The sequence below is a fragment of the Oncorhynchus masou genome, chromosome 9 (assembly GCF_036934945.1).
Source record: "Oncorhynchus masou masou isolate Uvic2021 chromosome 9, UVic_Omas_1.1, whole genome shotgun sequence".
Lineage (NCBI taxonomy): Eukaryota > Metazoa > Chordata > Actinopteri > Salmoniformes > Salmonidae > Oncorhynchus > Oncorhynchus masou.
In genome coordinates this window covers 81923202-81938429 of record NC_088220.1, presented here as the reverse complement: position 1 = coordinate 81938429, position 15228 = coordinate 81923202, and positions in this window count along the sequence as shown.

Genomic DNA, 15228 nt, shown 5'->3' with positions numbered 1-15228 from the left:
TCATTTTGACACAGTCAAGAAGCATTATGACCATTAAAATCAGTTAATGACACAGTCAAGAAGCGTTATGACCATCATAATCAGTTAATGACACAGTCAAGAGGCGTTATGACCATTAAAATCAGTTAATGACACAGTTTAGAAGCATTGTGACCATTAAAATCAGTTAATGACACAGTCAAGAAGCATTATGACCATTAAAATCAGTTAATGACACAGTCAAGAAGCGTTATGACCATCATAATCAGTTAATGACACAGTCAAGAAGCATTATGACCATTAAAATCAGTTAATGACACAGTCAAGAAGCATTATGACCATCATAATCAGTTAATAACACAGTCAAGAAGCATTATGACCATTAAAATCAGTTAATGACACAGTCAAGAAGCGTTATGACCATTAAAATCAGTTAATGACACAGTCAAGAAGCATTATGACCATTAAAATCAGTTAATGACACAGTCAAGAAGCATTATGACCATGTTATAATCAGTTAATGACACAGTCAAGAAGCGTTATGACCATTAAAATCAGTTAATGACACAGTCAAGAAGCATTATTACCATCATAATCAGTTAATGACACAGTCAAGAAGCATTATGACCATTAAAATCAGTTAATGACACAGTCAAAAAGCATTATGACCATTAAAATCAGTTAATGACACAGTCAAGAAGCATTATGACCATTAAAATCAGTTAATGACACAGTCAAGAAGCATTATGACCATCATAATCAGTTAATGACACAGTCAAGAAGCGTTATGACCATTAAAGTAAAATAAATAAATAATAATCAGTTAATGACACAGTCAAGAAGCATTGTGACCATTAAAATCAGTTAATGACACAGTCAAGAAGCATTATGACCATTAAAATCAGTTAACAGAGCCACAGTCAAGAAGTATTGTTATGACCATCATTAATCAGTTAATGACACAGTCAAGAAGCATTATGACCATCATAATCAGTTAATAACACAGTCAAGAAGCATTATGACCATCATAATCAGTTAATAACACAGTCAAGAAGCATTATGACCATTAAAATCACTTAATGACACAGGCCAATTGTAAGCTGGTCTGGTTGATAATTATGTCAGTTCATGGGAGCAGGCCAGTCAGTAGAAAGATTATGACCATTAAAATCAGTTAATGACACAGTAAGAAGCATTATGACCATCATAATCAGTTAATGACATGTAACTAGGGTATGACCATTAAAATCAGTTAATGACACAGTCAAGAAGCATTATGTACCATCATAATCAGTTAATGACACAGTCTAAGTACAACTAAATGTTATGACCATTAAAATCAGTTAATGACACAGTCACTACATGTATACGATTAAAATCAGTTAATGACACAGTCAAGAAGCATTATGACCATTAAAATCAGTTACTGACACAGTCAAGAACATTATGTACCATCATAATCAGTTAATGACACAGTCTAAGTAGGCTATGACCATTAAAATCAGTTAATGTTCAAAAAGCATTACTGACCATTGTTAATGGTCAAGAAACTACTACTATGACCATTAAAATACAGTTAATGACACATTAATAGAAGCATTATGACCACTCATAATGTTAATGACACAGGTGTTATAACCATTAAAATCAGTTAATGACACTAGTCAAGTAAGCATTACTGGTTTACAAAATGGGCTTTGACACTCTTACTGCTACTTCTATGTGTTATAACCAGTTATAACAACAGCCAGCAAACTACTAGTACTACTGTTCACCTATCACTGGTCAGTTTTGACACTAGATTACTACTATTACACCTGTACAACTACTACTACTACTACTTATGACCATCATACTCAGTTAATGACACAGTAGGTTTAAGTAACTACTACGTAGCATTATGACCAGTCATACTCAGTTTAGTGTAGCATTTGACCATCATACTCAGTTAATGTAGGTATTATAACATACCATAAAGTCAAGTACAACTACCATTTCACTACTAATAACTACAGTCAATAAGCTACTTATGACCTATTAGTGGGTCTTTGACCACTCTTATGTAGGTGACCATTTATAACCAGCCACTAACTAACTACCCTGGTCAGGCTACTTTACTGTGGGCTACTACACTCTTATGTAGGTGTCCTGCTAACCAGTACAACATACTAGGTACACTATTATTACTGGTAGGTTACTAATATGATATTTAATAAAATGGTCATTTTCAGACAATCTAACTCCTACTGCTACTACTACTACTATACTAGGTACTATACTGTAACTAATGTTTCACCTTGTTAGGTTTAGTGGGCTTTGACACTCTTATGTATAATGTTATAACCAGCCATAAAGTAACTACCCTGGTAGGTTTAGTGGGCTTTGACACTCTTATGTAGGTGTTATAACCAGTTATAACCAGCCATAAAGTAACTACCCTGGTAGGTTTAGTGGGCTAATACTCTTACTAGGTCTTATAACTAGGTATATATAGTAACTACCCTGGTAGGTTTAGTGGGCTTTGACACTCTTATGTAGGTGTTATAACCAGCCATACTAGTAACTACCCTGGTAGGTTTAGTGGGCTTTGACACTCTTATGTAGGTGTTATAACCAGCCATATAGTAACTACCCTGGTAGGTTTAGTGGGCTTTGACACTCTTATGTAGGTATATATAGTAACTACCCTGGTAGGTTTAGTGGGCTTTGACACTCTTATGTAGGTATCATAACCAGCCATAACATAACGCAATATGTGTCACAACAGGTGTAAAAACAATGTGTCATGACAGTGTTATGACCATATTAGGACATGCTTATGACTTTGTCATAGAGTGTTATGACGCGGGGTGTGAAGTACCTGTAAGAATCCAACAATGCATTGACTGGTGGAGACCGTTGTAAACGTCCCTCCAAAGATGCCTGAATTGGACTGTTCTCTGTATCTCAGGGAAACGAAATAAGTAAAATAAATAAATAATAATAAACGTTAAAGAGGAAACAAAATGAGAAGCAAAGCCCATTGACAGTGATAACAAGCAATCAGAAGGAGGAGTCCAGTGTTTTGGAACATTATACAAGTTACATTAACAGAGCCATCCATAATGAATATTGCAGAACTCCACACTGTCATCATTAATAGTCTGGATGTTTTATTAAAACAAAGGAAGCTGAAAAGGCCACACCAATCCGCATGCACGCACTGCTACACACACACACACACACACACACACACACACACACACACACACACACACACTACACACACACACACACACTATTACACACACACACACACGGACACACACGGACACACAAACTCACTTGCATGAAAAGGCCAATTGTATCCTATGTGTGCTGGTCTGGTTGATAATTATGTTCGCTGATTGCCGCTGGGAGCAGGCCTGGTTAGTCAGTAGAAAGAGTGAGAGTGACAGAGTGACACAAGCTCAGGAATGGAGCCACATAATGGACAAAGCATTTCAACCAGAACTTCAACTAGTTTTAAAATTACCTTTACTAATAACTATCTACTACGACTTCTGCTACTACTACTGCTACTACTACTACTACTACTGTACAACTACTACTAATACTGTACTACTACTACTACTGTACTACTACTACTACTACTGTACAACTACTACTACTACTGTACAATTACTACTACTACTGTACAACTGACTACTACTGATTACTACTACTACTAATACTGTACTACTACTACTACTACTGTACTACTACTACTACTGTACAACTACTACTACTACTGTACACCTACTACTACTGTACTACTACTACTAATACTGTGAAACTACTACTACTACTACTACTACTACTGCCAAACTACTACTACTAATACTGTACTGCTACTGTACAACTACTACTACCCATGTACACCCTGTCCTGACTACTACTACTACTGTAAGACAACTACTACTACTGTACTACTGCTACTAATACTGTACTACTTTGTCTACTACTACTATTACTAATTCTAATACTACTACTACTACTGTACTACTACATTGTACAACTACTACTAATACTGTACAACTACTACTACTGTACTGCTACTACTGTTATTATTACTACTACTACTGTACTATTACTACTATTATTATACTGTACTACTACTACTACTGTCCAATTACTACTATAATACTACAGTTACTACAGTGCTACTGGCACTACTGCTACTAGTACTATTATTACACCTACTACTACTACATTATTATTACTATAACTGCAGTACTACTACTAGTACTACTACTACTACTACTACTACTATTATTTACAATGACTACTACTACTACTACTACTCTACAACTACTACTGTTATTATTATTACTACTACTACTACTACTGCTATTATTCTACTGTCCAATTACTACTACTAATACTATTATTCTATAGTACAACTACTACTGGCACTACTACTACTAGTACTACTGTTCACCTACTACTACTACAACAGTACTATGACTGCAGCACTACTGCTACTACTATTAATTTACAGTCTACTACTACTATTACTACACTACTGTTATTATTACTACTACTACTACTACTACTAATTTACACCTACTACTATTACTACTACTACTACTGCTACTACTACTGAACACCTACTACTACTACTACTACTACAACTGTACTATGACTGCAGTACTACTACTAGTACTACTACTACTTTATTATTACTACAGTCCTACTACTACTGTTATTATTACTACTACTACTACTACTACTACTACTACTACTACTACAGTCTACTACTACTACTATTATTACTACAGTCTACTACTACTACTATTATTATTATACTACAGTCTACTACTACTACTGTTATTATTATTATTACTACAGTACTACTACTACTGCTACTACTGTACAACTACTACTACTATTATTACTACAGTCTACTACTACTGTACTATTACTACTAATACTACTACTGCTGTTATTATTACTACAGTCTACTACTACTACATTATTATTACTACAGTCTACTACTACTACTGTTATTATTACTACAGTCTACTACTATTATTATTACTACAGTCTACTACTACTACTAATTATTACTACTCTACTACTACTACTGTTATTATTACTACTCTACTACTACTACTGTTATTATTACTACAGTCTACTACTATTATTATTACTACATTCTACTACTACTAATATAATTATTATTATTACTACAGTCTACTACTACTACTGTTATTATTATTATTACTACAGTCTACTACTACTACTATTATTATTACTACAGTCTACTACTACTACTGTTATTATTACTACAGTCTACTACTACTACTATTATTACTACAGTCTACTTCTACTACTGTTATTATTACTACAGTCTACTACTACTACTGTTATTATTACTACAGTCTACTACTACTACTTTATTATTACTACAGTCTACTACTACTACTGTTATTATTACTACAGTCTACTACTACTACTACTTTATTATTATTACAGTCTACTACTACTACTTTATTAATACTACAGTCTACTACTACTACTACTATTATTATTACTACAGTCTACTACTACTACTATTATTATTATTATTACTACAGTCTACTACTACTACTGTTATTATTATTATTACTACAGTCTACTACTACTGCTGTTATTATTACTACAGTCTACTACTACTACTATTATTATTACTACAGTCTACTACTACTGCTGTTATTATTACTACAGTCTACTACTACTACTATTATTATTATTACTACAGTCTACTACTACTACTTTATTATTACTACAGTCTACTACTACTACTATTATTATTACTACAGTCTACTACTACTACTGTTATTATTACTACAGTCTACTACTACTACTGTTATTATTACTACAGTCTACTACTACTACTACTGTTATTATTACTACAGTCTACTTCTACTACTGTTATTATTACTACAGTCTACTACTACTACTTTATTATTACTACAATATACTACTACTACTGTTATTATTACTACAGTCTACTACTACTACTGTTATTATTACTACAGTCTACTACTACTACTGTTATTATTACTACTGTCTACTACTACTACTGTTATTATTACTACAGTCTACTACTACTACTTTTATTATTACTACAGTCTACTACTACTACTGTTATTATTACTACAGTCTACTACTATTATTATTACTACAGTCTACTACTACTACTTTATTATTACTAAAGTCTACTACTACTACTGTTATTATTACTACAGTCTACTACTACTACTGTTATTATTATTATTACTACAGTCTACTACTACTGCTGTTATTATTACTACAGTCTACTACTACTATTATTATTATTATTATTACTACAGTCTACTACTACTACTTTATTATTACTACAGTCTACTACTACTACCATTATTATTACTACAGTCTACTACTACTACTGTTATTATTACTACTAAGTCTACTACTACTACTTTATTATTACTACAGTCTACTACTACTACTGCTATTATTACTACAGTCTACTACTACTACTGTTATTATTACTACAGTCTACTTCTACTACTTTATTATTACTACAGTCTACTACTACTACTGTTATTATTACTACAGTCTACTACTACTACTTTATTATTACTACAGTCTACTACTACTACTGTTATTATTACTACAGTCTACTACTACTACTGTTATTATTAATACAGTCTACTACTACTACTGTTATTATTACTACAGTCTACTACTACTACTGTTATTATTACTACAGTCTACTACTACTACTGTTATTATTACTACAGTCTACTACTACTACTGTTATTATTAATACAGTCTACTACTACTACTGTTATTATTACTACAGTCTACTACTACTACTGTTATTATTACTACAGTCTACTACTACTACTGTTATTATTACTACAGTCTACTACTACTACTGTTATTATTACTACAGTCTACTACTACTGTTATTATTTCTACTGTCTACTACTACTACTGTTATTATTACTACAGTCTACTACTACTACTTTTATTATTACTACAGTCTACTACTACTACTGTTATTATTACTACAGTCTACTACTATAATTATTACTACAGTCTACTACTACTACTTTATTATTACTAAAGTCTACTACTACTACTGTTATTATTACTACAGTCTACTACTACTACTGTTATTATTATTATTACTACAGTCTACTACTACTGCTGTTATTATTACTACAGTCTACTACTACTACTATTATTATTATTATTACTACAGTCTACTACTACTACTTTATTATTACTACAGTCTACTACTACTACTATTATTATTACTACAGTCTACTACTACTACTGTTATTATTACTACAGTCTACTACTACTACTTTATTATTGCTACAGTCTACTACTACTACTATTATTATTACTACAGTCTACTACTACTACTGTTATTATTACTACAGTCTACTACTACTACTTTATTATTACTACAGTCTACTACTACTACTGTTATTATTACTACAGTCTACTACTATTATTATTACTACAGTCTACTACTACTACTATTATTATTACTACAGTCTACTACTACTACTGTTATTATTATTATTACTACAGTCTACTACTACTATTATTATTATTACTACAGTCTACTACTACTACTGTTATTATTATTATTACTACAGTCTACTACTACTGCTGTTATTATTACTACAGTCTACTACTACTGCTGTTATTATTACTACAGTCTACTACTACTACTTTATTATTACTACAGTCTACTACTACTACTGTTATTAGTATTATTACTACAGTCTACTACTACTATTATTATTACTACAGTCTACTACTACTACTTTATTATTACTACAGTTTACTACTACTACTATTATTATTATTACTACAGTCTACTACTACTACTGTTATTATTATTATTACTACAGTCTACTACTACTATTATTATTATTACTCCAGTCTACTACTACTACTGTTATTATTATTATTACTACAGTCTACTACTACTGCTGTTATTATTACTACAGTCTACTACTACTGCTGTTATTATTACTACAGTCTACTTCTACTACTTTATTATTACTACAGTCTACTACTACTACTGTTATTATTACTACAGTCTACTACTATTATTATTACTACAGTCTACTACTACTACTATAATTATTACTACAGTCTACTACTACTGTTATTATTACTACAGTCTACTACTACTACTGTTATTATTACTACAGTCTACTACTATTATTATTACTACAGTCTACTACTACTACTATAATTATTATTATTACTACAGTCTACTACTACTACTGTTATTATTATTATTACTACAGTCTACTACTACTACTATTATTATTACTACAGTCTACTACTACTACTGTTATTATTACTACAGTCTACTACTACTACTGTTATTATTACTACAGTCTACTACTACTACTTTTATTATTACTACAGTCTACTACTACTACTGTTATTATTACTACAGTCTACTACTATTATTATTACTACAGTCTACTACTACTACTTTATTATTACTAAAGTCTACTACTACTACTGTTATTATTACTACAGTCTACTACTACTACTGTTATTATTATTATTACTACAGTCTACTACTACTGCTGTTATTATTACTACAGTCTACTACTACTATTATTATTATTATTATTACTACAGTCTACTACTACTACTTTATTATTACTACAGTCTACTACTACTACCATTATTATTACTACAGTCTACTACTACTACTGTTATTATTACTACAGTCTACTACTACTACTTTATTATTACTACAGTCTACTACTACTACTTTATTATTACTACAGTCTACTACTACTACTGTTATTATTACTACAGTCTACTTCTACTACTTTATTATTACTACAGTCTACTACTACTACTGTTATTATTACTACAGTCTACTACTACTACTTTATTATTACTACAGTCTACTACTACTACTGTTATTATTACTACAGTCTACTACTACTACTGTTATTATTAATACAGTCTACTACTACTACTGTTATTATTACTACAGTCTACTACTACTACTGTTATTATTACTACAGTCTACTACTACTACTGTTATTATTACTACAGTCTACTACTACTACTGTTATTATTAATACAGTCTACTACTACTACTGTTATTATTACTACAGTCTACTACTACTACTGTTATTATTACTACAGTCTACTACTACTACTGTTATTATTACTACAGTCTACTACTACTACTGTTATTATTACTACAGTCTACTACTACTACTGTTATTATTTCTACTGTCTACTACTACTACTGTTATTATTACTACAGTCTACTACTACTACTGTTATTATTACTACAGTCTACTACTATAATTATTACTACAGTCTACTACTACTACTTTATTATTACTAAAGTCTACTACTACTACTGTTATTATTACTACAGTCTACTACTACTACTGTTATTATTATTATTACTACAGTCTACTACTACTGCTGTTATTATTACTACAGTCTACTACTACTACTATTATTATTATTATTACTACAGTCTACTACTACTACTTTATTATTACTACAGTCTACTACTACTACCATTATTATTACTACAGTCTACTACTACTACTGTTATTATTACTACAGTCTACTACTACTACTTTATTATTACTACAGTCTACTACTACTACTGCTATTATTACTACAGTCTACTACTACTACTGTTATTATTACTACAGTCTACTTCTACTACTTTATTATTACTACAGTCTACTACTACTACTGTTATTATTACTACAGTCTACTACTATTATTATTACTACAGTCTACTACTACTACTGTTATTATTACTACAGTCTACTACTACTACTGTTATTATTATTATTACTACAGTCTACTACTACTATTATTATTATTACTACAGTCTACTACTACTACTGTTATTATTATTATTACTACAGTCTACTACTACTGCTGTTATTATTACTACAGTCTACTACTACTGCTGTTATTATTACTACAGTCTACTACTACTACTTTATTATTACTACAGTCTACTACTACTACTGTTATTAGTATTATTACTACAGTCTACTACTACTATTATTATTACTACAGTCTACTACTACTACTTTATTATTACTACAGTTTACTACTACTACTATTATTATTATTACTACAGTCTACTACTACTACTGTTATTATTATTATTACTACAGTCTACTACTACTATTATTATTATTACTCCAGTCTACTACTACTACTGTTATTATTATTATTACTACAGTCTACTACTACTGCTGTTATTATTACTACAGTCTACTACTACTGCTGTTATTATTACTACAGTCTACTTCTACTACTTTATTATTACTACAGTCTACTACTACTACTGTTATTATTACTACAGTCTACTACTATTATTATTACTACAGTCTACTACTACTACTATAATTATTACTACAGTCTACTACTACTGTTATTATTACTACAGTCTACTACTACTACTGTTATTATTACTACAGTCTACTACTATTATTATTACTACAGTCTACTACTACTACTATAATTATTATTATTACTACAGTCTACTACTACTACTGTTATTATTATTATTACTACAGTCTACTACTACTACTACTATTATTATTACTACAGTCTACTACTACTACTGTTATTATTACTACAGTCTACTACTACTACTGTTATTATTACTACAGTCTACTTCTACTACTGTTATTATTACTACAGTCTACTACTACTACTTTATTATTACTACAGTCTACTACTACTACTGTTATTATTACTACAGTCTACTACTACTACTGTTATTATTACTACAGTCTACTACTACTACTTTATTATTACTACAGTCTACTACTACTACTGTTATTATTACTACAGTCTACTACTACTACTTTATTATTATTACAGTCTACTACTACTACTTTATTAATACTACAGTCTACTACTACTACTATTATTATTACTACAGTCTACTACTACTACTGTTATTATTATTATTACTACAGTCTACTACTACTGCTGTTATTATTACTACAGTCTACTACTACTACTATTATTATTACTACAGTCTACTACTACTGCTGTTATTATTACTACAGTCTACTACTACTACTATTATTATTATTATTACTACAGTCTACTACTACTACTATTATTATTATTATTACTACAGTCTACAACTACTACTTTATTATTACTACAGTCTACTACTACTACTATTATTATTACTACAGTCTACTACTACTACTGCTATTATTACTACAGTCTACTACTACTACTGTTATTATTACTACAGTCTACTACTACTACTACTGTTATTATTACTACAGTCTACTTCTACTACTGTTATTATTACTACAGTCTACTACTACTACTTTATTATTACTACAATCTACTACTACTACTGTTATTATTACTACAGTCTACTACTACTACTGTTATTATTACTACAGTCTACTACTACTACTGTTATTATTACTACTGTCTACTACTACTACTGTTATTATTACTACAGTCTACTACTACTACTGTTATTATTACTACAGTCTACTACTATTATTATTACTACATTCTACTACTACTACTTTATTATTACTAAAGTCTACTACTACTACTGTTATTATTACTACAGTCTACTACTACTACTGTTATTATTATTATTACTACAGTCTACTACTACTGCTGTTATTATTACTACAGTCTACTACTACTACTATTATTATTATTATTACTACAGTCTACTACTACTACTTTATTATTACTACAGTCTACTACTACTACCATTATTATTACTACAGTCTACTACTACTACTGTTATTATTACTACAGTCTACTACTACTACTTTATTATTACTACAGTCTACTACTACTACTGCTATTATTACTACAGTCTACTACTACTACTGTTATTATTACTACAGTCTACTTCTATTACTTTATTATTACTACAGTCTACTACTACTACTGTTATTATTACTACAGTCTACTACTACTACTTTATTATTACTACAGTCTACTACTACTACTGTTATTATTACTACAGTCTACTACTACTACTGTTATTATTAATACAGTCTACTACTATTACTGTTATTATTACTACAGTCTACTACTACTACTGTTATTATTACTACAGTCTACTACTACTTTATTATTACTACAGTCTACTACTACTACTGTTATTATTACTACAGTCTACTTCTACTACTGTTATTATTACTACAGTCTACTACTACTACTTTATTATTACTACAATCTACTACTACTACTGTTATTATTACTACAGTCTACTACTACTACTGTTATTATTACTACAGTCTACTACTACTACTGTTATTATTACTACTGTCTACTACTACTACTGTTATTATTACTACAGTCTACTACTACTACTGTTATTATTACTACAGTCTACTACTATTATTATTACTACAGTCTACTACTACTACTTTATTATTACTAAAGTCTACTACTACTACTGTTATTATTACTACAGTCTACTACTACTACTGTTATTATTATTATTACTACAGTCTACTACTACTGCTGTTATTATTACTACAGTCTACTACTACTACTATTATTATTATTATTACTACAGTCTACTACTACTACTTTATTATTACTACAGTCTACTACTACTACCATTATTATTACTACAGTCTACTACTACTACTGTTATTATTACTACAGTCTACTACTACTACTTTATTATTACTACAGTCTACTACTACTACTACTGCTATTATTACTACAGTCTACTACTACTACTGTTATTATTACTACAGTCTACTTCTATTACTTTATTATTACTACAGTCTACTACTACTACTGTTATTATTACTACAGTCTACTACTACTACTTTATTATTACTACAGTCTACTACTACTACTGTTATTATTACTACAGTCTACTACTACTACTGTTATTATTACTACAGTCTACTACTACTACTGTTATTATTACTACAGTCTACTACTACTACTGTTATTATTACTACAGTCTACTACTACTACTGTTATTATTAATACAGTCTACTACTACTACTGTTATTATTACTACAGTCTACTACTACTACTGTTATTATTACTACAGTCTACTACTACTGCTGTTATTATTACTACAGTCTACTACTACTACTGTTATTATTACTACAGTCGACTACTACTACTGTTATCATTACTACAGTCTACTACTACTACTTTATTATTACTACAGTCTACTACTACTACTGTTATTATTACTACAGTCTACTACTACTACTTTATTATTACTACAGTCTACCACTACTACTATTATTATTACTACAGTCTACTACTACTACTTTATTATTACTACAGTCTACTACTACTACTACTATTATTACTACAGTCTACTACTACTACTGTTATTATTACTACAGTCTACTACTACTACTTTATTATTACTACAGTCTACTACTACTATTATTATTACTACAGTCTACTACTACTACTTTATTATTACTACAGTCTACTACTACTACTACTATTATTACTACAGTCTACTACTACTACTATTATTATTACTACAGTCTACTGCTACTACTTTATTATTACTACAGTCTACTACTACTACTATTATTATTACTACAGTCTACTAATACTACTGTTATTATTACTACAGTCTACCACTACTACTGTTATTATTACTACAGTCTACTACTACTACTGTTATTATTAATACAGTCTACTACTACTACTGTTATTATTACTACAGTCTACTACTACTACTGTTATTATTACTACAGTCTACTACTACTACTGTTATTATTACTACAGTCTACTACTACTACTGTTATTATTACTACAGTCTACTACTACTACTGTTATTATTACTACAGTCTACTACTACTACTGTTATTATTAATACAGTCTACTACTACTACTGTTATTATTACTACAGTCTACTACTACTACTGTTATTATTACTACAGTCTACTACTACTACTGTTATTATTAATAAAGTCTACTACTACTACTGTTATTATTACTACAGTCTACTACTACTACTGTTATTATTACTACAGTCTACTACTACTACTTTATTATTACTACAGTCTACTACTACTTTATTATTACTACAGTCTACTACTACTACTGTTATTATTACTACAGTCTACTACTACTACTGTTATTGTTAATACAGTCTACTACTACTACTGTTATTATTACTACAGTCTACTACTACTACTGTTATTATTACTACAGTCTACTACTACTACTGTTATTATTACTACAGTCTACTACTACTACTGTTATTATTACTACAGTCTACTACTACTACTGTTATTATTACTACAGTCTACTACTACTTTATTATTACTACAGTCTACTACTACTACTGTTATTATTACTACAGTCTACTACTACTACTGTTATTATTAATACAGTCTACCACTACTACTGTTATTATTACTACAGTCTACTACTACTACTGTTATTATTACTACAGTCTACTACTACTACTGTTATTATTAATACAGTCTACTACTACTACTGTTATTATTACTACAGTCTACTACTACTACTGTTATTATTACTACAGTCTACTACTACTACTTTATTATTACTACAGTCTACTACTACTTTATTATTACTACAGTCTACTACTACTACTGTTATTATTACTACAGTCTACTACTACTACTGTTATTATTAATACAGTCTACTACTACTATTTTTATTATTACTACAGTCTACTACTACTACTGTTATTATTACTACAGTCTACTACTACTACTGTTATTATTACTACAGTCTACTACTACTACTGTTATTATTACTACAGTCTACTACTACTACTTTATTATTACTACAGTCTACCACTACTACTATTATTATTACTACATTCTACTACTACTACTTTATTATTACTACAGTCTACTACTACTACTACTACTATTACTACAGTCTACTACTACTACTGTTATTATTACTACAGTCTACTACTACTACTTTATTATTACTACAGTCTACTACTACTACTATTATTATTACTACAGTCTACTACTACTACTTTATTATTACTACAGTCTACCACTACTACTATTATTATTACTACAGTCTACTACTACTACTTTATTATTACTACAGTCTACTACTACTACTACTATTATTACTACAGTCTACTACTACTACTGTTATTATTACTACAGTCTACTACTACTACTGTTATTATTACTACAGTCTACTACTACTACTTTATTATTACTACAGTCT